At 34.7% G+C, this 27,472-nt stretch overlaps 1 protein-coding gene and 1 long non-coding RNA gene across 4 annotated transcripts in view; one reads left to right on the forward strand and one right to left on the reverse strand.

Annotated features, from left to right (window-relative positions):
- Positions 1 to 6,725: 6,725 nt before the first annotated feature.
- Positions 6,726 to 24,241, reverse strand: LOC144974835 (uncharacterized). The gene is made up of 3 exons (XR_013645823.1): positions 23,509 to 24,241; positions 9,149 to 9,232; positions 6,726 to 7,120 (listed from the first exon to the last, which is right to left on the reverse strand). It is a non-coding gene; the product is annotated as an uncharacterized LOC144974835 (long non-coding RNA).
- The window catches only part of LOC144974834 (uncharacterized), a 26,189-nt gene continuing 9,948 nt past the window's right edge, over positions 11,232 to 27,472 (forward strand). The window contains exons 1-2 of one of the 3 annotated variants that reach the window (XM_078918167.1): positions 11,232 to 11,261; positions 12,184 to 12,263. The gene's annotated coding sequence lies outside the window, so the exon portion shown is untranslated. Of the gene's footprint in view, positions 11,262 to 11,327; positions 11,748 to 12,183; positions 12,264 to 27,472 lie in introns of those variants that run through there. The other 2 variants (XM_078918166.1, XM_078918168.1) reach the window with 2 other exon arrangements.

A 27,472-nucleotide genomic window follows, 5' to 3' on the forward strand; every position in this document is an offset into this window, starting at 1 on the left:
ATGTTGATATTGTTTTTATTTCTATTGTAGTACTTGATGTTAATGTTGTTGTTGTTAATGATGATGGTGATTATGATGACAACGACGATGTCGTCGACAATGATGATTACAATACGATATTACAAAGTTTATTCAATCTTAGGCTTTCGCCAATAAATCATAAAATTTGATGACAACATACATGAAAGTGGAAAAAAAATGATAAATGGAACCAAACAATAAACTGATACCATTAATAACCACACAAAAAAAAAACAAAAAAACAAAAATCGTAATACCACCAATACGTACAATAATAATAATAATAATAATAATAATAATAATAATAATAATAATAATAATAATAATAATAATAATAATAATAATAATAATAATAATAATAATTATTATTATTATTATTATTATTATTATAAATAATAATAATAATAATAATAATAATAATAATAATAATAATAATAATAATAATAATAATAATAACAAATGATAATAATAACAATAATAATACGAGTATTACCATCATCATTACTACCACCACCAACATAATTACGTTTCCAATCAGTTTTTCTCGTTTTTTAAAATTTGATACCTATAATAGACGAAAATTCCGGTGATTTTGTTAAAGGGTAGTTAAAATATCTACGATTTTATTAACCCTGAAAACTACGATTTTTATTTTCCTATTTCAAGTAGGCAGGTCTGCTATGACAAGTATCAGTTCCATAGTCAAAATAAGACAAACAAAAACAAAGTTTATTTAATCTTAGGCTTTCGCCAATAATTAAGACAATACAATTAAGACAAAATATTGCTACTAATCTCTCCTCATGCATTCGTTAGACGATAACAATAACGACCGTGTTATCTTTACTCCTTACCCAACCAACCCCTAGCTTCCCGCCTCTTCATCACGAACTATCTTATGTATGTATTAGCTTTAGGACGGGCAAGTACGGAATCTGCCCACCCTACCTTTAAACGTATCTATTTCCTCTTAGAATTCAACTATCTCCTTACTCAGAAGAGTATTTCTCGTATACTAATTCAATTGTTGAGAAAACCAAAATGGTGGTTGTATTTTATATATTTATTTAGTCGTGACCTTTGAATAAAAGTGTTTTGTTTTATTAGAGGAAATGCAATAGAAAATTACATTGTTTTGCAAAAATATTTAGTATGGCAATAAAAATACAGCGGTAATTACTTTTAAGAATTTGAAGAAAAAAAAAGAACAAATTAATTTGTTAAAAAAAAAAAAAAATCAAATAAGAAAACAATTTAAATAAATGAGTTTTGAGAAGCACTAAGGAAAACGAGAAAAAAAAATTTAAATGGTTAAACAAATATATAAAAACAACACAAGTTAATACTAAATTGATATATTAGTAAATTAATAAATTAAATTCAATACTGGAATCTTCCCAATGTCATTACATCAATTGTACCAGCACAAGTAAGGCAATAAATTAGAAAAAGTACGTTTGCCAAAATCTGCATTTAGTTTATAAGGTGGGCTCATTTGAATTAGCCCGACCTAGTACTAGAGAGGCCAGACAGCAAACTCGGAGTTCAGCGTCAGGCGACGTGACGATGGGATGACGATGTGGGCGGAGTGGAGTGGTTGGGGAGAGGCGGGGGGGTTGATAAAAATAAGAACAGGAGCGTATCCTGGTTTATGTATTACGGGGTGCATGGTGATTCTCAATCTATCAAAAATACACACAAATTGATTTCAGTACGAAGTATCAAGTTTAAGTACTAACTTTTGAAATTATCTAATTTAAATTAGATTATTTCGGACCTGGTAATACAGCATATAACTTGAAAAAACAGGCTGGTATTTGCCCACCCTGCCCATTATTACCAGCCGTCCCTGCTTATGACTAACCCTAATAGAAAATAAAATCCTTCGATCTCGAGCTAACCCTAATAGAAAAAAGACCCTCTGCACTACCTTTCAATACTTCACTAATCAAAACGGCGGCTGAAAATCAAAACAATGGTCTGTCAACTTTTGGTTATTCTTCTTGTCGTAAAAACGCCAAACTGACATCTTTTTACAATGACGAAATTGGTTGTTTTTGAGTGTTAGTGTCGTCGGTACGTATTTTATTTTATCTCAGTGACTCAACGAACTTTCAAACTGACTTTAAATTATAAAAGGAAATCAAGTTATCTGTTTATCTATCTGTTAAAAATAAATTTCTAATTTTCAAATCTTTCAGTAGAGTTTTGCGTCGTATATAATTCATTTTATTGACTCAAATAAGCACAATGTTCTCCACAAGGCTTTATTTTTTTAAAGAAAGGATATATATATATATATATATATATATATATATATATATATATATATATATAGATATATATATATATATATATATATATATATATATATATATATATATATATATATATATATATATATATATATATATATATATATGAACAAGGCGAACAACGTGTGTGCCCTGATATGAACCCAACCACACTCATTCTACATATCAGTTTCAAAGAAATTTGATAATCTTTATATTAAATTATATTTATTAAGGACTTTTTTCACAATAGTCCACGGAAATTTTGCGGTTATACTTCAAATTGAATTACTATGTATTAAACAAATGGCGTTTACTCCAATTTTTAAAATAATTCAGCCATAACGCCTGTTATTTTAATTTTGACAATAAAAACATCCTTTCAGCATACTTCATAAAATTTAATATTCATTAAACTTATATATCTTATTTCCCTATAAAGATTTTATCCAAATTAATACAAACTCAAGAAAATGAGTCACTGCTATGGCCATTATTTATGGCTAGTTATTTTGACAAAATGCTTGTAAATAGTTCATTGTTTGGTTTGTTTGTTTTTTTTTGTTTTTTTTTTTTTTGGGGGGGGGGGTTGTGGGTTTTTTTTGTTGGTCTTTTATTAATTCAGTTCCCAATCACGACGGAACTTTCTATTTTAACTTAATAAACACTTCTGACGATTGATGCGCCCGGTGGATAATAAGCAAATTTCTTTGGGCACAGTACTATTCGATTGTAAGGCTTCCAATTCTTTTATAAAGTATAATAAAATTGTGTGAATGCAATTTGCTACCAGCTTCACTCACTTTGTTATTGACTCATAATAATGATAATAACAACAACAACAATAATAATAATAATAATAATAATAATAATAATAATAATAATAATAATAATAATAATAATAATAATAATAAAAATAATAATAATAATAATAATAATAATAATAATAATAATAATAATAATAATAATAATAATAATAATAATAATAATAATAATAATAATAATAATGATAAATAATAATAATAATAATAATAATAATAATAATAATAATAATAATAATAATAATAATAATAATAATAATAATTCCAGGAGAACATTCATACGTGACTCTTATCTTCGTGGTGTATCAAATTGTTTTCTATAAAATGGGTGATCGATCAGTTTTGTTCATTATCAAGGCCTTTACAATATTGCTCTTCATGTGAGTTGTTCTCAAAACATATATAGTCTATCGGCTGGACACACATAAGGAGCACAATAAGGAAGAAAAGTGTGATGTCGAAAAAGTGATTCCAATCTCAAAGGAAGCGTAAAACCATTTTTTCGCAGGACTGAATACATACCTTGTGTAAAGGATCCTCTGGTTTCATAGTGATGGCATTTTATTTTCTAGTCTAACTAGTTCTTATTGATTCTTTGTCCTCCAAGGCCTGGTTATAGGGACGGCTGGTAATAATGGGCAGGGTGGGCAAATACCAGCCTGTTTTTTCAAGTTATATGCTGTATTACCAGGTCCGAAATAATCTAATTTAAATTAGATAATTTCAAAAGTTAGTACTTAAACTTGATACTTCGTACTGAAATCAATTTGTGTGTATTTTTGATAGATTGAGAATCACCATGCACCCCGTAATACATAAACCAGGATACGCTCCTGTTCTTATTTTTATCAACCCCCCCCCCCCCTCTCCCCAACCACTCCACTCCGCCCACATCGTCATCCCATCGTCACGTCGCCTGACGCTGAACTCCGAGTTTGCTGTCTGGCCTCTCTAGTACTAGGTCGGGCTAATTCAAATGAGCCCACCTTATAAACTAAATGCAGATTTTGGCAAACGTACTTTTCTAATTTATTGCCTTACTTGTGCTGGTACAATTGATGTAATGACATTGGGAAGATTCCAGTATTGAATTTAATTTATTAATTTACTAATATATCAATTTAGTATTAACTTGTGTTGTTTTTATATATTTGTTTAACCATTTAAATTTTTTTTTCTCGTTTTCCTTAGTGCTTCTCAAAACTCATTTATTTAAATTGTTTTCTTATTTGATTTTTTTTTTTTTTTTTAACAAATTAATTTGTTCTTTTTTTTTTCTTCAAATTCTTAAAAGTAATTACCGCTGTATTTTTATTGCCATACTAAATATTTTTGCAAAACAATGTAATTTTCTATTGCATTTCCTCTAATAAAACAAAACACTTTTATTCAAAGGTCACGACTAAATAAATATATAAAATACAACCACCATTTTGGTTTTCTCAACAATTGAATTAGTATACGAGAAATACTCTTCTGAGTAAGGAGATAGTTGAATTCTAAGAGGAAATAGATACGTTTAAAGGTAGGGTGGGCAGATTCCGTACTTGCCCGTCCTAAAAGCTAATACATACATAAGATAGTTCGTGATGAAGAGGCGGGAAGCTAGGGGTTGGTTGGGTAAGGAGTAAAGATAACACGGTCGTTATTGTTATCGTCTAACGAATGCATGAGGAGAGATTAGTAGCAATATTTTGTCTTAATTGTATTGTCTTAATTATTGGCGAAAGCCTAAGATTAAATAAACTTTGTTTTTGTTTGTCTTATTTTGACTATGGAACTGATACTTGTCATAGCAGACCTGCCTACTTGAAATAGGAAAATAAAAATCGTAGTTTTCAGGGTTAATAAAATCGTAGATATTTTAACTACCCTTTAACAAAATCACCGGAATTTTCGTCTATTATAGGTATCAAATTTTAAAAAACGAGAAAAACTGATTGGAAACGTAATTATGTTGGTGGTGGTAGTAATGATGATGGTAATACTCGTATTATTATTGTTATTATTATCATTTGTTATTATTATTATTATTATTATTATTATTATTATTATTATTATTATTATTATTATTATTATTTATAATAATAATAATAATAATAATAATAATAATATATTATTATTATTATTATTATTATTATTATTATTATTATTATTATTATTATTATTATTATTATTATTATTATTATTGTACGTATTGGTGGTATTACGATTTTTGTTTTTTTGTTTTTTTTTTTTTGTGTGGTTATTAATGGTATCAGTTTATTGTTTGGTTCCATTTATCATTTTTTTTCCACTTTCATGTATGTTGTCATCAAATTTTATGATTTATTGGCGAAAGCCTAAGATTGAATAAACTTTGTAATATCGTATTGTAATCATCATTGTCGACGACATCGTCGTTGTCATCATAATCACCATCATCATTAACAACAACATTAACATCAAGTACTACAATAGAAATAAAAACAATATCAACATCATCATATAATTTCCGTCATCGTCTCCACAACTATCATTCTAACCAACAGCACCATCAAAACCACTACCATAATTACATCCTCCCTCACCGTCTCCTCTTCCTCCTCCTCCTCCTCCTCCTCCACCACCACCACCGCTACCACTATTCCAACCACTACCACCACCGGCACAATCATTCTAACCACCAAGAGAGCAGTAAAATTATGCAATTTGAGCTCTGAATGAAACTCGAGTCATATCGCTGTTGTTGCTTCTCGATAAAAACTTTACAGTTACTACGTACTACTGAAAACCAGTAATGTAACAGAAATATTAATCTCGCAGTTGAGGGATTAAAGCATCTCTTTAATTTTCGAGTGAACGAGATGGACTTGTATTGTGAAGGTGTTGTCGCATTATGTCTCTTCGCTTTAATTTTTTGTTGTATTCTCTTTCGTGATTCATTTTTGATTACGTTTGGAATAATTAAAATCTACTGGTATTGTCATTGCATTGTGAATGTGATTATTTGTGGTTGAAATAAATTTTTTTTAAGGCGAACAAAACAAACAAACAAACAAGACAAAACAAAAAAAAAAAAAAAAAAAAATATATATATATATATATATATATATATATATATATATATATATATATATATATATATATATATATATATATATATATATATGACCGACTCATCTTTGCCCGACCACTATAAATAGGCTAGAACCGCCACGGCCTGGTTATATACACACTTCAGAGGATTTTGGAACCAAAAATGTATAATGTGTGACGTCACGACTTATCTTCCCTATTGGTGAAAAATGCATAGCTTTAATGTCATTCGCCATTGTCTTTTCCAAACCGTTGCCGGAGTTTTGCGTCCATTGTCACCTGTCCGGTAATATCAAACGCAAAGCTTTACACTCCCCAAAAATAACATCACAATAAACAACGATGAAAACAAAAATAAAGCAAAACTGATTTGTCGTTAGTGCCGAAAGAATAAAATGATCCAATTTGTTGCACTGTTCATGACAACCCGCTGTCGTTGTCTACTGTGACGTAATATTCAGGGAGTGCCAGGTTATGAGTTATCGAAGAATACGCACAAACTCACCTGTTTGTGACCACCACTCGTTGGACCAGGTAGTCATCCATTAGGTCGACCAGCCACCAGTTATTGCCAGCTAAACTGGACGTGTGTACACAATTCTTTGAATTAAATATTTGGATTCTGTTCCCGTCAACTGCACGGTTTGCTGTGCCTTGTTTGTTGATGCTGCTTTGTTCAGCTGGTTTGCAAAGAGCTGCATTCCAAAGTTCACAGTATGATGGCAAAGAAGAATTAATCGTATTTCCTTCTCCAAACATGACAGTGACTAGGCTCAGAAGCAAATGCAAGGAAGTTAAACAAGGGGGCAAAATAGGTTGTTTGGCCATAGTTTCACAAAATTTGGGTGACAAAGAGTAAGATCGTCAAGTATCACAGAATAGGGACGGCGTCAACACCATGATTAACTGGGAATAAATGAGCAAAAGTTTATAAACAATGTAAATAAAATTCAAATTATCTCTTGTTTAAATAGTCATGGCGATGTTGTGATTGGTATAAATATTTTATAACCATGTATGCTATACTCGTATTTCTAGTTTTACTTTTTGATTACTTTGAAATACTCATGGTCGTTTGAATATAAGAATTACATTCATTTGGCTATATAAAAGTGTTCATTCCCTGCTGAAACTCTAGTCCAGCGTTGTGTGCTTGGGTAAGGCTCTTTACAGACATTGCTTTTACTCGACTCGGGTATGAAGAGGCGACATGAGTTGTATGAAATGGAGTTTAGGTCCCTCATGACCTGCAAAAAAAGGGGTGGCTGGGGGGGGGGGGGATAAATTAAAGATCTGAACAAGTGTATCTTAAAGGTGCCAGACAAAGCAAGAAAGAAAAATACAAGTAAAAAACCATCCCAAAAAAATCAGTCGACCTCGACAGGCATCGAACCTCAGACCTTCTGATTACGGTAATATATATATTATATATATATATATATATATATATATATAATATATATATATATATATATATATATATATATATATATATCAGTCGTTGTGCCTTTGGGCTGGTAATGATTGTTTTAAGACTGAAGTGACATGCGCTAGCAAATTGTTTATTAAAATAATTTTTCTAATAATGATGATATAACCCAATTCATTTTATAGCTAGTGGTTTATGAAAGCAAAAAAAATGTACAATGTGAAAAAATGTTTAACCGTTGCCATAGAAATTGAATTGTTTGAAGGCCATTTTGGATTATTACCATTGCTTTTAAAGACAAAGGTAAAGGTAACACTTAACAGAGTACGGGCAAAACCTGGGAGAACACCTGCTGGAAGCATGAAAAAGTAGGGGCTGGCTGAGACAAGCTTGTCTACATGTGGACGCCTAGAGCAGACGATGGTGGACATCCTTAGAGAATGCCAGGACGGGCCTCGCAGCACTGATCGTGACTTTATAGTATAATTTATAGTCTGCTCCCCAGATGCTGTGGATGGAGTGGGTTCTGTGTTGGAGCGACAAGCTATGATGAAAGACAAAGGCTCAAGAACCAGTAAACTAATAGAACTAAAAATACATTTTCTGATCTAGATCAAAATATTATGATCTATGAAAATACACAACCATTTTTAGATGCAGAACTTTGGTTTTGTTTTATTAACGTTAAACTTCAGAAAGGTGAAACAATCTTTAAAAATAACAAATTTGACTACAATTAAATTCAAAACAAATAAACATTTACATCCATTAAAAAAATTTGTCCTAGTCCGTTAGAATTTTTGTGATTATCAAAACCGATGAGTTTTCCAAGGAGTTTTAGTATTGTTTGCCCAAGTGATGTTCTATTTGGCCACTTTTGACATCGACCACTGGCCTCGAGCGCGACTGTGCCTCGAGGACTTCGGTCTCTTTCACCTACCCCACTCACCCTCCCTCCCCTGGCAGTCTTGACTTTGTCTTCTTCCAACATCATCATTAATATTATTATTATTATTATTATTATTATTATTATTATTATTATTATTATTATTATTATTATTATTATTATTATTATTATTATTATTATTATCATTATCATATCATATCATTCATCATCATTCATCATATCATTCATATCTATTCATTCATCATCATATTATTATTATTATTATTATTATTATTATTATTATTATTATTATTATTATTATTATTATCTAGTACCTATCTCCCTTTTGGCGAGAAACCCCGAATCAATGTCTATGTGAGTGTGATACTTGGAGGTCATACATTGACTAGACTGCTGTTGGGAAATATTTAGACTTTATTCTTAGGCGCCTGTAACCGAAGATTGCAGTCATATTTAGAATCGTCCTTTATGTTTTGTGTACCTTTTTCTCTTTCATTAAAACGACCACAACTCGTGATATTCACGCCGCATACTCTTGGTAGACTTTTCATGGGTAAACATCCTGACTAAACTATCTCTTTATCCCTCTATACTATACCATTCGGATTCCATGCCATTTACTGTCACCTTCATGTGTCTTGTTCTTCAATGGGACCACTTGGTTTAGCCTGGGCCTGGGTTTCTGGGAGGAAACGATGCATTTATTGTTTTCAACATATGTTAGCTTTGCATTTGCAATGATTTGAGAGTATGATAATATGACAGTCAAATTGTTTCAGACTATGCTATCAACGTAGGCCTTTTAAATTGGGAACTTGTCCCCAGGGGGTAATTGATCCCCCCTCACCCATCCCCACCACAATCATGGACAGGGAGATAAATAATAATAATAATAATATAATAATAATAATAATAATAATAATAATAATAATAATAATAATAATAATAATAATAAAAAAATAATAATAATAATAATAATAATAATATAATAATAATAATAATAATAATAACAAATCATTTGTCTCGCGCGAAATTCCATGAATTCATGCTCTAATACGCTTTACAATAAAACACAAACTCACAAAGGAAAAATAAAATAAATACTACAGCACTGAAAGCTTAGTTTGAAGAACAATTAACTGAATTAAGTAAAGGCTATTTTAAACAGTGCAGCCTTTAAATTGGACTTGAAAGAGTTAAACGTTGGAGAATTTCTGGTTGTGGGGGACAGGGAATTCTAGATTCCAGTGGCTGCATTAGAGAAAGATCTGTTGGAAAATTTTGTTCTAGTTTCGAGTTGAAATGAGATGGAGGATCGAAGATTTCTTGATGGTAATTGACATTTAAGAGATATTTGATATAGTCAGGAGCTTGTCGATGTACGCATTTGTAGGTGATGCAAGCTACTTTAAATTCAATTGGTTGGGCAATTGGAAGCCAATACGGAGTTATAGTTACACGCCGAAGCAGACCGACTAATAGACTTACCGAACACGTGATCATTTTTTTCTCTCGCGTCCTCTCGTCTAATCTCGTCACTCGGGAATAGAAAGAGGAGGCGGAGCTTATATGATAAAACGCAATGAAAGTTCTGTCCGATGACGGGTGGGCGGATGTCACCTCTCCAAAACTTACCTTATTATATGAGATCTTGAGATTCTTATCCAATCATCGATTGTTCGTTTGACAGCTCGCTTGTGAACAGTTAGGAGATCATCTCTTGATTTATGGGCAGGCGGCTTTGCGTAAAGGCGGTGAGTGTTGTATACATCAAAGAGTACCGCTGACCGATGGGTAAATAGTGGTTGTGTAACCCAAAAGCCCTGCCGACTCGACTGCAAGGTCTTGTATGTAATAGTTGCGCCACCGTCTCAACGCTCAGGAATTAATTAGTGAGGCAGGACTCTCAGTATATAATATATTTCAAAAACAAACAACGCGTTTGAATCACACGAGATACATCAGTGTGCTCGTCGCATTGAGAATTGAAAAATGAGATATAAATCAAGAAAATCGACCGGAAAATAAAGAAACTATCATTAAATTTTTTAAAAATGAGCAATATTTTTTTCAAAATCAATCTACTAGAAAAATTTTTTATTTCTAAACCTATTTTTGTGAAACAAAGATAAATGTTCTCCTTTTTGCAAGCTGATTCAAACAATGTGGTTTTCAAATTTATCGTATACGTAATCATTTGGAAGCTACAGAGAAAGGTGTTTTTGTGTAATCCCTTTCACACACACACCGCGCGCGCGCGCACACACACACACACACACACACACACACAAACATATACAAACAATACACAAACAATACACATCCATGGTCATCTATTGCCTATATTATTAATGTTAATGTATACATCCCATGCTGATTGTCACTACCCCCCACCCCCAACCATTTCCACCATCCAAGTACCAGTGGCCTTTTCTCTTTGATTTCGTATCATGGTCTACCCGAAGCCCAACACCTCGGTCGTTTGTGGTCACGTGAGAAGGCTATATCCGTTCGGCGTCTCGTTCGGCCCGATTTCGTTAAAAGCCTAGTGTAGTGATTTCAGAACCGAGGCTATTATTTCATATCTTCTGGTCTTGAATATGACTCTAGCGGCGTTGTTTTGAGTCACTTGCAAAGCCCTAGTTGTTTTTGCGTGTAAACCAGATAAGAGGCCATTGCAATAGTCGATAAGACTTGTCAAGAGGACATGGGTGATTATTTTAGCCGTCTCAGTGTCGAGCTGATCTCTAATTCAATTTATGTTTATCAGGTGGTAGTTTACTGACTGACAGACTTTGGTGATATGCGTGGTTATGTCAAGATTTTCATCAAAGTATGGTTGAGTTGTCGATGTTGTTTTCAAGGATATTGATGCTTTCAACAATAGTGGGCGAGCTTTTCTTCTTGAAAACTATGAGCTCGATTTTTTTCTTCATTTAATTTGAGCTTGTTTGTATTCATCCATAGTTTGACCATTTGTGTGCAGTGTCCAATGGTGTCGAAGACAGCCTCTCTGGAATTTTGTGAAATCGGAACATAAATATGCGTGTCATCGGCGTAAATGTGGTAGTTAACACCAGATGCTGAGAGAATGTCTTTTAGTGGAGAGGAGTATCTTGTAAAGAGCAGTGGTCCTAGGCTATTATGAACTGTTTTTATTAGTTCCTCGGCCGTCGCAAGTTCAAAAGATGAAAGAGGTAGAGCGCTGTCAGTTTTCTCAGAGGTTTTAGTTATGTTTATGAAGTTGCAATGGTCCTTGTCGAAAGTTGAACGTATTTCGTATATTTTGTCTATGAAATATTTATCAAAACGCTGTGCTAACTCAAATCCATTTGTGTTTAATCGACAGCATTTCTTTGAAGCAGTGTCTTTCAGGAAACCGTTTACCATTTTTAAAAGTTCTTTTGTCTCATTTTTCTTGGATGAGACATATTTCTTGGTGGAATTTTGTTTGGCCTCTTCTATCAAACTATTTGTTTCATTTGGAAATCTACATCTCTTTATTGTGAATTGATTTTTATTTTCCTCCATAGCCTTTCAGATTTTCTTCTTTTCTTTTTTTTTTTTGACGTTCTTTTCTCTTTCCTCGACATGTACTTTAAAACTGTCAATTTAAACTTGGTTTGATTTTAGCTGACGTGCATTAGAACAAGCAAGGAATAATGTTTATTTAACAAGAGAAAGAAACGATTTAATACTAGGGATTTTCACTGGTAAGCTTTGTTTTATAATTATTGTAATCATCATCATCATGATCATCATCACCATAATCATCATCATTATTATTATTATGATTATTATTATTATTATTATTATTATTATTATTATTATTATTATTATTATTATTATTATTATTATTATTATCATTATTATCATTATTATTATTATTATTATTATTATATTATTATTATTATTATTATTATTATTATTATTATTATTATTATCATTATTATCATTATTATCAGTATTATCATTATTATCATCATCATCATCATTATTATTATTATTATTATTATTATTATTATTATTATTATTATTATTATTATTATTATTATGCATGTATGATCATGATAGATTATAAATTTACCTTTAGGCCAGGATTTATCGCACTCACTTCTGGTGTTTTCTGGATGACATAATATGTTTGAAAGATATGGAGGAAATGTATACAATTCGAAGTGTACGTAATTGCAGGTCTGATGACCCAAATTGTTATGGCCCCATCGTTGTAATGGTAATACTCTCGAGCCAACGTACACTACTCTCCATTACAAACATGTTAAAAAGTGCCCAAAATTGCGTACAGTTATCAGACCTAAATATGTTCACTTCGACATGAAACAAAAACCAAACTAGAGCCCAGATTTTGTTGAAACAGGAATCTTTTCAAAATCCGAATGAAATTCTCAAGAATATTAATCCTTTAATGACTTGAGTGAATTTATTTTATAGCATATTGAATTTCTATCATTTAAAACGAAAGAGTAGATTATAATGAAGGCGCGATTTAGATTTGAATAAAGCTAGAATTGATCTCTTTGGCGCTATTTGCTCTGTGGAGGTGAGTAAGAATAAGAATATGGAATAATTAGACCTTTTTGCTATTGTTTTGTAAAGCAACTTTCATCAATAATTTATCGACAGGACACATTGTATTGATATTACTTATTAAAGACCTCCTTTGTATACATTGTCAACTTCGTCTCATACATGCACTATTAATCAGTTACATGTCGTTCTGGAGAAAAAAAACAAGTAGTTAAAAGAAATTGGCCAGAAAACTGGTCTTTCAAAAATCGATCGATTAAAACGACCTTCGTCTTGGCAAAACTCCAAAACCTAGGACTTCGCTAGTCCCAGGTTTGATCGGGGGTTTTTTTCCAAGACGAGGGTCATTTAAATCGATCGATATTCGAAGGACGCGTTTTCTGACCACATTTTTAATACACTTCTTTACCGTACGACAGTTCACTGGTTAAAATGCTATCATCAAAGACTACAATAAACACAAAGCATAAAGAGACTATTTTCACACTAAATAAGGCCAGTAGTATAAATCGCCAGGCAGTAAACTCGCTTGACCTCTCTCTCTCTCTCTCTCTCTCTCTCTCTCTCTCTCTCTCTCTCTCTCTCTCTCTTTCTTTCTCTCTCTCTCCCTCTCTCTTTCTTTCTTTCTTTCTTTCTTTCTTTCTCTTTTTGTCTCTTCTTTCCGTGTATGCAAACTCGACATCCCAGTTCTCAATTGTGGCTTCAGGGCTGCAAGCAATGATTAATGGTATCATAACAATGCAAAAACACCTGGGAAATGATCTTATCCCTAATTCATTAAGGAACCTTTTGATCCGGTCTTGCCTATCGTATGGATGTCTCGAACAGTAATTGAAAAATTGACTTTTATTATTTTATTGATGAGCAACCTGAATGAATCATTGGACAAGAATAAAGACATCTTTGTTATTATCATTATTATTATTATCACTTGCCGATAATTCTGTGCTCGATGATAAAAATATTGACTTTACTAAACAATGATAACGACCAATCCTATTCATTAAAGGAGACTAGATAGATTATTGTTACTGATGTCAATAGAGGTTTAAGATTACGTCATCATTTGTTGTTTAGGGAGCGTTCACATATTACGTCATCAGCTAGGGGGGGAGGGGGGGTCTACCAAATGTTGACATGTGTTGACATGGGGGAGGGGGGGGGGGGGGTCAGACCCAAGATGATGTCATCAAAACATAGGCAAATTAAGCCTATTTCAAAGTTTGTTCCTTTCAAAACAGCTAAAGATAAATTGCTATGATGAGTATTGCCCATCTCTCAAGAAACAAGATGGGAAAGGGGTATCACTTCTCAAAAGGCGAACTTGCCCTAAATGTTCATTGTATCACTCCTCGACCACAGCAATGAAAGACCATTCACGAAAATGCGGCATACAAGAAGAACAGCAAATGGGAGAAAATGATGACGATGAAGATGAAATTGATGATACTATTTATAGTACATTGCCAGAGGCCCAAGGCAGAAACATTTTTGAATCAATTAATTTTATGTTTGGAAATTGAAACAGAAATTCATTCCACAAAAAGACTAATATGCTATAAAATAATTTGCCTCCTATACTATTTTAAATTACACTTTCTGAATTTTTTTAAATAGCACCTGCACCAAGTAGCCTAATTTAAATAATGTTTGTTAGATTTTATCTTTGCAAATTTAAATTTTATGTCCCCATTGTATCGTAAAACATAAATTATAAACAGTTTCTGAAATTAATAAAATGTCTGAATGTGTTTTATCAAACGTTGATAATCAATGTTTATGGTTTGAAAAACGAATAATAAATATTGTGAAATTAAAATTATCTTTTAGTTTTTATTAAATTAGATGACGTCATCATCTGTTGGGGGGGGGGGGGGGTCAGGTCAATGATGACAAGTGATGATTTGGGGGAGGGGGGGGGTCTAAAAAGGGCAAATTTTTGATGACGTAATATGTGAACGCTCCCTTAGGATGTGAATAATTTATTTATTCTAACTCTTTCTGTTACATTCTCCGACAACGTTGTTTCATCCTGTTGGAATCGTTAGGGAGGTTCTTTAAGTTCTAGTGTCTGGGAGGAATGCTGTTGTGTTCAGCCATTTGGCACTAGTATTAGTTTTGTTTCCAGACGTAGGTTTCTTGCGCATGTGTGTACGTGTGCGGCTATGTGTTCTAGTGGTATAACACTCGCTTTCGGATCGGAAGGTCCTGGGTTCGAGTTTCGCTCGGCACATAGTTGAGTCCTTGGAAAAGGCTCTTTACTCACATTCTCTCACCGTACTCAGGTGTAAAATGAGTACCTGGCCGTTAACAGCGTTGTCTGTCCGAAAAATTGTAATATCACCTAACAGGCATCATGTTCCGTCCTAAATATTAAGTGTTGCTGTTGGCCAGGGACCCCTTGTACAGCGATTTGGGCACGTTAAGTGGATATTGCTCTATATAAAAGCTCATTTTATTTAAAGCTCATTTTTACATGTGTGGATGTGAGCTTATGTCGATGAGAGCTGGATGCATTGTAATGTGGGGGGGGGGGGGGGGTAGTGGTTGTATCATTTACTTGTTTGCTTCGAAGTACTGGGATAACCTTATTCATTAAGATAACTATCTAAATGTTATGTCACAAGCAATCATTGTTTTATGAGACTTGGAAATTTCAGCTTATTGCACCGGAATGTTGGCATCATTAATTGAAAAAGGAATGCTTGTGGAAGTGTTGGATTTTAGTAGTCTGTTGTTTTTAAGGATTAATTTATTTTCGGTTTAGGCGTTATCAGTTTTGTGAAAGTGATAGCACACCTAAATAAGTAATATTTTTGGACAGTTTTTCAGGGCATGCTGGGAAAATTTAATGATGACAAGAAAGAAATGATCATTTTTGGAATGAGGTATCAACTCTCAAAAATATCTACAAATGAGATACTCGTGGGTGAAAATGCAATAAAACCTAGATCTTGTGTGAGAAATCGTGGGGTGTATTTAGATCAAGGGTTGTCCATGGAAGATCATGTTAAAAAAGTATGTCAATGTTGGAATTATCCTATTAGAAACATTGGAAGAATCAGACATATTGATGAGGATATTACAAATATGCTTGTTAATTCTTTTATTACTAGCAGATTAGATTATTGTAATGCCCTTCTCATTGGCTTCTCATTGGCTGTCAAAGCAGATTAATTCATCAACTACAAAAAAAATTCAAAATAAAGTGGCTAGACTTATAACATTAACGAAAAAAAAGACCATATAACACCAATTCTCCAGGAATTGCACTGGCTTCCTGTGAAGTTTAGGATAGAATTTAAGATATTGTGCTATGTTTTTAGATGTCTGGATGGATTGGCATATGAATATTTGCAGGAACTGATTAAAAATATGAAAACACTCGAAATTTAAGATCCTCTCAGTCCCAACTTCTAAAGGTTACCACCTCAAAATCCACTTTTGGTGAAAAAAAAAACAAAAGCCATTTGCATCCATTGCTCCATGCCTATGGGACGCACTCAGTCCTCGAACAAAGTACTGTGAAAATTTATCATCTTTCAAGAAATGTCTGAATACTGAGTTGTTCCGTAAGGCATATTTTTTTATGAAATAGATGGTGCTTAGATTTTGTTTCTGTATTCATGCTTATTATGTTGTGTCGTGATTCTTATTTATTTTTGTTTTGTTTGTTTGTTTTTTTTCAACATTTATTATGTAAAGCGCCGCAGAGCACAATTATATAAATTCATTATTTATTATTTTTATTACTATTATTACATGATTCCAATCCAATCACAAATCGGCATACAGAAGGCATGGGCCGAAGGCCGACCAGAGAGGGAGTATAGAGGTTTTGAAGTTTCAACGCTAGGAATAAGTTTAAGCTATAGCGGTAGATTTAAGTAAAGTAAGGACATACAAAAGACACCACACTACAGACTGAGTGTGAGGTGGGTGAGTGAGGAGCAGAGTGTGTATCACTCACCGATGGGTTCTGGCTCCTGCACCTTAAGGGGAAGGGGTTCCCCCCACAGACTACTAGGTCCTGTGTTATCTGTGGCCCCACCTACTCCCTAGCCCGGTTATACCGCCGGGGACTCGGTCGCGCCCATAACAAACTCAGTAGAAACAGGGAACAGCACGAGAATGTGTTGTTATGGACACAATACTACACGAGAGGCCATATGCAGTAGTCTCTGTCAGACAGGATTATGCGGCGATCAATTCACCTGGAAATGAGAGGTGTTGGGTTCGAAATGCACATCTATTTCCTTTCAGCAAGCGGGACTTCCGGCCCAGACATTACAGCTCCCCAGTTGGTTTGGACGAATTCAATCCCTCGAGGGGGCGGGGACATAAACTCCTCTAAACTGGGGGCGAAGTTGACAGGCTTTTCCACCACCAAGAGGAGGCACTGGGTGGCAGCGAATCGGCTTCGGTCGAGAACCTGCCTAACGGCAAAATCGCTTCCTCAAGAAGATGCCTCAGGCGTGACTAATGAGATTGCATTATATGTTCAACCTGAGGTCTATAAAATTAAGCCTCAAAGAAATCAGCCTCCGATAATTCAGCAAAGCAGTCAAAACAAACAGCGTACAAAACATTAGAATGAAAGACAGACAGAGCCGACTATTTCCGACATTCACTCTTCCTCTTAGATATTTGAATTCAGAGGGTACTGAAGAGTTTGAATAGTATTGAGAGAGGTGACGTTACAAGGGTTGAAGATTAATTTTCTATTAACCGACTGGGACGTTTGACTTGACGACCTGATCTGGTGAGGTATTCCATTGGAGGTGTGTCAATTGTGTCCTCAACCTGCACTGGAGTATTTGTTTTTGCATTAAATTTGTTGCAGTTGTAATAGTAGTAGTAGGGGTGCTTTCATCTCTTGTGTTGCGGTTGTCAGCAAGGGGAGGGGAATACAGTGTGGTATGGGCTTGGAAGGTGGTAGGGATTGGGAGGTTTGTTTGGGGGGTCTGAGTAAATCTCTCTCTCGTGTGAATGCTGTTTCCACGCAGGATTGTTCCATTCTCGATCATTACCAAGTAACCTCTGGGCTGACTATCTTGTTGAATGATAGTTGCTGGGGACCATGTCTTTGCAATTGGGTCTTGGATGTATACTGGTTGGTTTGGCTTAAGCGGTTTTAGATTTGTTGACACTTTATCATAATCGTGTTTCTGTTTGATTTGCTTTTGGTGCATTCTTCTATTAATCTGCTCCACATTCTGCTTTTAGCCATGCTTGGTACCGGTGTTCTCACTGTTCTTTTAAACAGAAGTTCTGATGGGGAAGGTAATAAGTGGTCAATAGGTGTGACTCTCAGTTGTAGGAGGGCCATTTGAGGATTTTGTTTGTTTTCCCTACTCTTTTTAAGACACGACTTTACTGTCTGTACCATCCTCTCTATCTGGCCGTTGGATTGTGGGAAATATGGGCTTGATGTGACGTGCTCTATGTCCCATTCATTCACAAATTCTTTGAATTCATAACTTGTGAATTGTTTTGCATTATCGGTGATTGTTGTTATCGGGATTGTTATTGTTGCAAATACAGAATGCATGTAGTCAATCACTTGTCTGCTGGTTGTGCTAGTCAGTGTCTTTACAAAGGGCATCTTGCTGTTGTAGTCAGCAATTAGTAGATAATCTTGACCACCGAAGCGAAATACGTCTGCTGCCAATTTCTCAAATAGTCTATCTGGGAGTTCTAGTTGCAGAAGTGGCTGACGTGTTTGACATCTTGCATACTTATTGCACGTTTCACACGACTTGATCTTTTCGATAATGTCTTTAGTCATGCCTATCCAAAACACATTGTCTCTCGCGGCCAGTAGGCATTTTTCTTGGCCCTGGTGACTAATATGTAGCTTATCCAGGATCATTCTCTGTAGTTTTTTTTTTTGGAATTACAAGTGCTGATCCAATCAGTATGATGCCGTCATCGATGGATAGTAGGTCTTTCATGGACCAGTATGGTCGCATTGTTTTTGGGACTTCTTTTATGTTTTCAAGCCACCCATTCATAATTTGAGTTCTGATTATTGAGAGCTCATCATCATTGACGGTTTCTTCCTGTAACTCACATTTTCTCTCTTTACTGATCATTATGAAGTGAACAGTTGCATCCAGCTCTATTTCGTCTCCAGGGGTTGGTCTATTTCTGGACAGAAAATCTGCAAATACCATGGACTGAGTCTCTTTGTCAGGTTTATATTGGATATCAATTTTATACTGCTGGATCTTCAGTAGCATTCTTTGCAAGCGAGGTGGTGAATTTGAGATGTTTTTAGTTGGATTGTTTCCAATGGCTTATGGTCAGACTGTATTGTAGCTGCTTTCCCATAAATGAAGGTGTGGAATCGTTCACATGCAAACACAACGGCCAGCAATTCTCGCTCAAAATTTGCGTATCTTTTTTCGCTTTCGGAGAGGCTTTTGGAAGCAAATGCCACAGGCTTCCCATCTTGTATCAGTGCTGCCCCTAGGCCTTTTAATGAACTGTCTACTTCTAATGTTGTGTCTTTTGATGTGTCAAAGTAAGACAAACGTATTTGATGATGGATGTCATCTTTCAAACGCTGATATAATTTCTCGTGTGATTTATTCCATTGCCATGTGCTGTCCATTTTTAAAAGTTCTCTGAATGCTGTTGTTCTTTCACTTAGCTTTGGAATGAAAGGGCTTAAGTACTGAATCATTCCTAAGAACGACTGTAAGTCTGCTTTGCACTCTGGGCTAGCTTTTCGTTTTATGTTATCGCACTTATCCGGATCTGGTTGTACGCCTTCGGATGTCCATTGAAGACCAAAGAATGTAATCTTGTTTTGTGCAATAAAACATTTTTGACTATTGAACACCAGTCCATGCTGCTTAGCTACATTCATCAGGTGAATAACGTTTTTGTCATGCTCTTCTTTGTTTTGGCCAAGAACACACACATCATCTGTGATTCCCTCTACTCCAGGGTAGTTTTCTAATATTTGGTCCATTCTTTTCTGGAATATGTCTTGGGAGACACTAAGACCAAAGGGAAGACGGAGGAACTTATACCGACCGAAAGACGAATTAAAGGTGGCCAATAGGCTCGATTCTTTAACCAACCTTATAGCCCAATATCCTTGCTGAGCATCAATTTTTGAGAAGTGTTTAGCACCTGCGAACTTGTGCGAAATTTCTTCGAAGTAGGCGTTCTGTGATGTTCTCGCTTTATAGCTTTATTCAAATCTCTTGAGTCCAAACACACGCGCAGCTTGCCATTAAATTTTCTTCTGAAAGCCAAGGAGTTGACCCAATCTGTTAGTTGGCTCACCTTTTCGATGACACCGTCATTTTCCATATCTTGTAATACCTGGAGCAGCTCATCTCTTATGTGGACTGGACATTTTCTAGGAGGGTGTATCACTGGTGTTGCACCATCCTTTAATGTGATATAGAATTCATCTTTGAAGGTTCCAATGGTATCAAAGCCCTCTGCATAGTCTTCTTTCAACTTGTTGATTGTTAATTTCTGGGTTTCTCCTTGAGCTTGGATAGCACAATTTATTTTTACGAGCCCTTGATCTCGAGACGTTTCCAAGCCAATAATGTTAGGACTATTGGATTCAACAACAAAGAAACTAATCATGTTGCCTTTGCACAGTACGTCAAGGCATCCCATCTGTTTGATTGGTGCTCCGCCATAACCCGATAGACTAAGTTTGCTTGCGGACAGGATTGTCTGCAAATCGTGTTTGTCGCCATGGAACTTTTCAGAGTATATTTGTTTTAATGCTCTGCAAGTGATAATATTGGCATTAGCTCCTGCATCTACTTTTACTTTGAGATTCATGGTCTGATCCTCTTTCCCAGGGACAACTATGGGAATTCTTGTAAGATTATCATCACTTCTGTGTTGTTTATTAGTTGACAGGGTGTCATTATTGAATTGAAATTCTTCATCGCTACTATCAGGATCTGCATTTAGGTTGTGCAGTTTTTTGTGACCAAAACTGGGTTTAGAAGCTCTGTCTTTTACTTCTTTTTTTATAATTGAAGTTGTTCTTGCCATGGTTCCTTGGTGGGTTGTCAGATTTTGACAGGCATACTTTTGCCCATTGGTTGGGTTTTTTACAGTTTTTGCACACTGACCCGAATGGTGGACACTTCCTAGCTTCATGATAAAGGCCACATTTGTTACATTTGCTCTTCGATTTCATTTTAATTGTATCAAGTCTGGCTGGTTTTTCAATGTCTGTTGCAGCCGTGACGTATTCTGTAGCATGTTTTATCGATGATTCATGGCTTTTGAGCATTGTTATTGCTGTTTTCAAGTCTAATAACTCTCCCTTTTCAATCAATCTCTTTTTTTTTCTTAATTATATTTACATCCCTTTATCAGTTGTTTCAGGAGTCTTTCGTTCTGTGCAGCTTCGTCTTGGAATGAGCATTTAGCAGTTTTATCTTTTAGTCGCAGTAGGAATGCTTCTATCGACTCTTCCTGTCCTTGGCATTGTGCTTGAAGTTCTATTCTTTGAACCCATTTGTTCGGGTTTTCTACCAAAAAATCTTCGAAAATTTTCCAAACATGTGTTGGTATCTTCTTGTCTGCATCTGTCAATTTTGAGGACTGAAACAAGTCTCTTCCTTTCGTTCCAGACGATAGCAATATGTAATGCTATTTGTTAACATCACTGACTCCATTGATAATGAAGAAAGACTCCATGAATTCTTTCCATTCATAATACGAGTGTTGCTTATTGTCATTATCCCAATTTAGATAGGGCATAGGGACTTGGTGAGAAACCATACCATTTGTTTAGCTCAAATGTTGACAATACTTATCTTGATTAACTGTTGTGGGTATTTTTCATCGCTGCCACCATGTTATATTTATTTATGACACCTACAAACAACAAGAGTGATTTGATTAGTTTTAAGAAGCTTTATTGACTTTCAGGGATAACCTTCCAAAACGAGAACCGGAAATCAAAACAATAACAACTATAGTAGTGTTTCTAAACGTAACAATAAAATGAGTGATATGATATTGACGTGACTCCATACAATAACAATATATATATTGTGACAATTATTGCTATTATTGATCATAATAATAATAATAATAATAATAATAATAATAATAATAATAATAATAAATAATAATAATAATAAATAATAATAATAATAATAATAATAATAATTAATAATAATAATAATAATATATAAAAATATTAATAATAATTAATAATATAATAATAATAATAATAATAATAATAATAATAATAATAATAATAATAATAATAATAATAATAATATCATATAATATAATATAAATAATAATATATAATAATAATAATAATATAATAATAAAATAAAATAAATAATAAAAGAAAAGAAGAAGAAGAAGAAGAAGAAGAAGAAGAAGAAGAAGAAGAAGAAGAAGAAGAAGAAGAAGAAGAAGAAGAAGAAGAAGAAGAAGAAGAATATTACTACCATTAACAATGACAATAATAAATGATGACTCCTGATAGGTTCCAATGCTTTGAATAAGATAAGGCTAAGACATTGTTCATGCCTCCCACTAACCCCCGCCTCCGCTAACCCCCCCCCCCCACCCCCCTTCCTCCAGCCATTAATCCTGTATATAACGACCACCTGTCTATAACGACCACTTTGGCCGTAGATTGTGCGTGGTCGTTATAGACAGGTTTGACTGTATTTTAGGAAAAAAAATAATTTAAGATCGCTCGTAATTATTAAAATAAAAGTTCTTGATTCAGACAAAATATATTTCATGACAAGCACAACTGACAGCAGCACCTCGATCCATCTAAAACAATTTTCGTGACAAAAAGTATAGAAAGACATATTTAGACAAAACCCCATGAAAATCGGTACATCGGATCGGTCTATTCATAAACTAGAACTAGGCGCAATAGTTATGCCATCACTTAACTATATCCACTGTCTTTTATATTACCCAAAAGAAAGTGAAAACAATAGTTAACAACTACGTATCTAAAGGTAAACAAATATTCAAAGCAAACAATCTTAAATAAGAAACGGAAGGCGTCATTGAATTTGCCCTATATCCTTCTTGTTTCTCTCTCTTCCAACACTTCGTCAAAACAACATGGCGGTCTCCTTACTCTGATTGCCTTTCATTCACTAATTGATAGCTTACAAATAAAAATAAAAATAACATGAACAATCATAAATGTAATGTTTAAAACAAAAGAGCATTCACTTCTTTAGTTCGGGAGATTATTTATATATAAATGATATCGCCTCATTAAGGTTAAGGAATCACTTTTCTCACACTTTCTTTCCAACAGTCTACCAGACCCCGATAGGACGTGCTTCAAATAGATATAGTTAAAAATGATTAATTATAAGACAAAAATATTTTTAAAAACAAGTTAGTGCCAATTTAACTACTTACATAATGTGCTGACGACTAAGAACAAAAGTTATAATAGAAAGCGGGTTAAGCAACAACCAGTACTCTCAATAGAATTGTCGAGTTGGGTACGGAATTTTCGGTTTGAAAGAAGGAGTTCAAGAACGTCACGCTTGGATTACGTAATAAATTGCAAACAATTTTAACACAAGTACAGGCTCATGAATTTCATCGATTTTCATTGATCAGCGGTCTCATATGTGACCCTCCGCCTCGAAACGGTATTAAGTCGGGATTTGGAAAGCGAGGAAAATCGGGTTTAAAGTGAAAAAGGTCAAAATGATCAAATTTCAGTTGTTGGTTGTTTCAGAAACTACACTCATTTTTCTACACAAAAACATAATAATTGAACATAAATATTTGCGATAAGTTGTGTAATTTCAAGTTTTAAAATACACCTATTAGTAACGCATTCAACACGAGAGTTGCCTTTCCCTCAGATAGCCACCATATCCAAAGCTTAATAATACTACGTGCTTTCTCTGACTAATAACTTGTTAGGTATCACAGCAAAGGGCGTGTCTTTATCTATCTCATAGAATGCATGGCTAAATCAGCAGTTACATGGTTCAACCAATAATGAACTTTAAAAACTGTAAACAAGACTAGCATTTTCCCTAACAACCTTACAAATAAGAGATTCTCATTGGTCGAAACTGATCACATGCGTCTCAAAGTTTGGCATGGTCAACGCTTGCATGCTTTGTGTGTGTGTGTGTGTGTGTGTGTAGTGTGTGTGTGTGTGTGCTTGCGCATTTTGATACACACCACGTGTTCTTATTTCTTTGTCTAACTGCATTGTATAATGAGGCGAAGTACCTATCTTTCGGAAATTTAACACTAGCTAAGTCTTAACGTTATTTAAATTACTTTGTTATGAACAACAGTTTCATTGACAGAGATTGCCTACGATAAGCATCTTTAAAATAAAAAAGCAGAAAAGTAAAAAAAGCCTTCCAAAATTAATGAACTGCGGATAGTAATACTAACAAAAAATGAAACCGATAAATGTATGGATAGATAAACTGACAGATAGATAGATAGATAGATAGATAGATAGATAGATAGATAGATAGATAGATAGATAGATAGATAGATAGATAGATATGATAGATAGATAGATAGATGATAGAAGAAGATTTATGAAAATGAGAGAGAGAGCGAAGGAGAGAGAGAGAGAGAGAGAGAGAGAGAGAGAGAGAGAGAGAGAGAACGTCGGATGCAGAGCGAAAGGTTGAGAGGAATATATTTTTGATAAAGAGAAATATGTGGGGGGGGGGGGGGGGGGGGGGGGGGAGAGAGAGAGAGAGAGAGAGAGGAGAGAGAGAGAGAGATAATAATTTTCATCGAATTATGGACGGATGTGTGGTGGGGGTGGGGATTAAAACAATCCACAATGTTTGCGAACGCTAAGCAAAAGGGGAGGAGATTTACATAGCTGACAATTGACCACAAGGTGTAGTAACTAGTGACATGTCCTAAACAACTGAGAGTTCTAGCTCTAAGAAGAAGATTCCATTACAAGATTTCATGCAGGTCATTACAAAATAAGCCCCACCCCTCCTCCTCAAGCTGTCAACTGACTCAAAATGGAAACAATGTAACAAATCATTTGACAAGTCTAATTTTATTCAAATGCAATCTCATTGGTCAATATGTTTCCAATTGATTGACTTTGACTTCTTATGAAACAAAGGTCTTTTCTATATCCTACCAATTCTTTGCTCCGCCTCCCCTCCTTTATATCTAGCTCAATCGCTCTCTCTCTCTCTCCTCTCTCTCTCTCTCTCTCTCTCTCTCTCCCTCCCCCCCCCCCCCCCCCTTTCTTTCCCCCCCCCCCCCCCCCCCCCCCACACCACTTCCCATCAACCACACACACACACACACCCCACACACACACCACTTTTCCTCCTGTCCTCTTCAGTGCACAAGCGCCCCCCCCCCTCTCTCTCTCTCTCTCTCTCCTTCTCTCTCTCTCTCTCTCATATCTCTCTCTCGTGTGTGTGTGTGTGTGTATATTCGTGTGTGTTTGTGTGTATTCGTGTGTGCTTGTGTGTGTGTGTGTGTGTGTGTGTGCGTGCAAGTTTCTCTTCCTTGCTCTCTCATCCTCTTTCTTGTTATTTCTCTCTCTGTCCACACGGCAATACGTTGTTTCAAACTGTACTGAAAATAGTAGCTGTTCTTTAACTTTTGACATTTTGAAATCGTATTTCTTCTATTAAATAAAACAAAAATGTCATCATAATAATCCTTATTTCATTGATTGTTTAATTAAATGTCAAAAACCCGTCAACAAGTGAACAATTTCATGAAGCTGCAGGTAATTATTTGTGTTTTTTTTTTATTAATTCTGGAGCATCTTACCTAATAATAAATAACTACAAAAGTAATAATTGCATTATTGTAAAAAATTATGTGCGTATTATTAAATGTATGTTCTAAGCTCATGACAAATTTTATTTCTCTTGTTAAATTTTCAATGCCGTATCCAAGGAGTTACCTTTGCCACTTGATTCGACTGCGTGAAAAAGGTGCTTCAACTTCAAAGTCGATTTCCTCAAAACTTGACTTTTACATTCTCCCTACTTCTATCGGCCATATCTCGGCAATGAATAATCAGAATTTTACAAATTTGGTAACAAAGTTTTAGGCATAAAATAAACTTTGATTGGGCACACAAAAAAACAAAATTGAAAATCCCGACTTAATACCGTTTCGAGGCGAAGGGACAATGCCAAAACTCCTAAAAATGTCTCAAATTCTCAGATTTATTTTTAAGTCTCAGCTTTGAGAGTTTGCTTATTTTAATTGAGAGTTTTTTTAAAGGCTCGTTATTTGAAGTTTAAGTTTTCTGGCCAAAAAGTAAAAATGTGTTTTGTGTGTTTTTGGCAAGGTGTCCGTGGAAGCCATAACAGTACGTCAATTGAAAGGGTGACAGTCTCTATGATGGAATCTAATTTCTCTGACATCCGAAGAGGCTTTTCTGGTCCATCTGTTAATGTTTTCTGTCGTGTCGTCCATGTCTGGTCACTGTTTAATGATGACCAAACCACATTCCGAACTCTGAAAGTACGATTGGCTGATTGTGTGGTCTTGTGTGGTTTTGTGGGATGACACGCGCTTTCGGATCGGAAGGTCCTGGGTTCGAGCCTTGTTGGGCGCATAGTTGAGTATTTGGAAAAAAAGGCTCTTTACTTACATTCTCATCGTACTCAGGTGTTAAATGAGTACATCGCCGTCAACATAGAGCCTTTTCCAAGGACTCAACTATGCGCCGAGCGAGGCTCGAATCCAGGACCTTCCGATCCGAAAACGAGTGCTGTACCGCAAGATCACATAGCCGCACAAATACTCACACGCATACTATTATGGAAAGGATAAACAAATTTAAACCTTTGTCAAGAAATGGGATTTAATATATCTATTCCTTTGGAGTCATTCCACCCAAGGTGCAGATTTTTATCCCGGGTTTTTCAGAGGAAAACAAATGATAAAAATTGATTTACTAGTTGATTCCTATGTTAAAGGGGCCGGGGTTGTCCATTTATTAAAGCGATGCTATGTGATCCGATAGTCTCGTGTTCGAGCCCCGCTTCATGCACTTTTGTTTTTCTGTTTTTTGTTGTCGTTTTTTTTTTTGTTCCTTGCCCACAATCATAAATCCTCAATTTTCTCACTTTGGACAAAAAAAACCCAGTGATTTCTGTGGACGGTAAAGGTTTTTTTTTCCTTTTTTTAAAACTCTCTCCTTACCAGCTATTTTTAGAATTTCCCCCAAATATTCACACCCACCCAGCACAAAAATAGACTTTTCTTACTCAAACAAAAAAAGTAACAAGTGAGCTCTACAACACATTGTTTAGTATTTATTGCTGTAATCAAAACATTTCTTTAAATTTTGCGATGTACAAAAGAAATCAGAATGAGAAAATTGTTGGTTGCATCG

The sequence above is a fragment of the Berghia stephanieae genome, chromosome 6 (genome assembly GCF_034508935.2).
Source record: "Berghia stephanieae isolate SIO BIC M18660-M18661 chromosome 6, UCSD_Bste_1.3, whole genome shotgun sequence".
Taxonomy (NCBI): domain Eukaryota; kingdom Metazoa; phylum Mollusca; class Gastropoda; order Nudibranchia; family Aeolidiidae; genus Berghia; species Berghia stephanieae.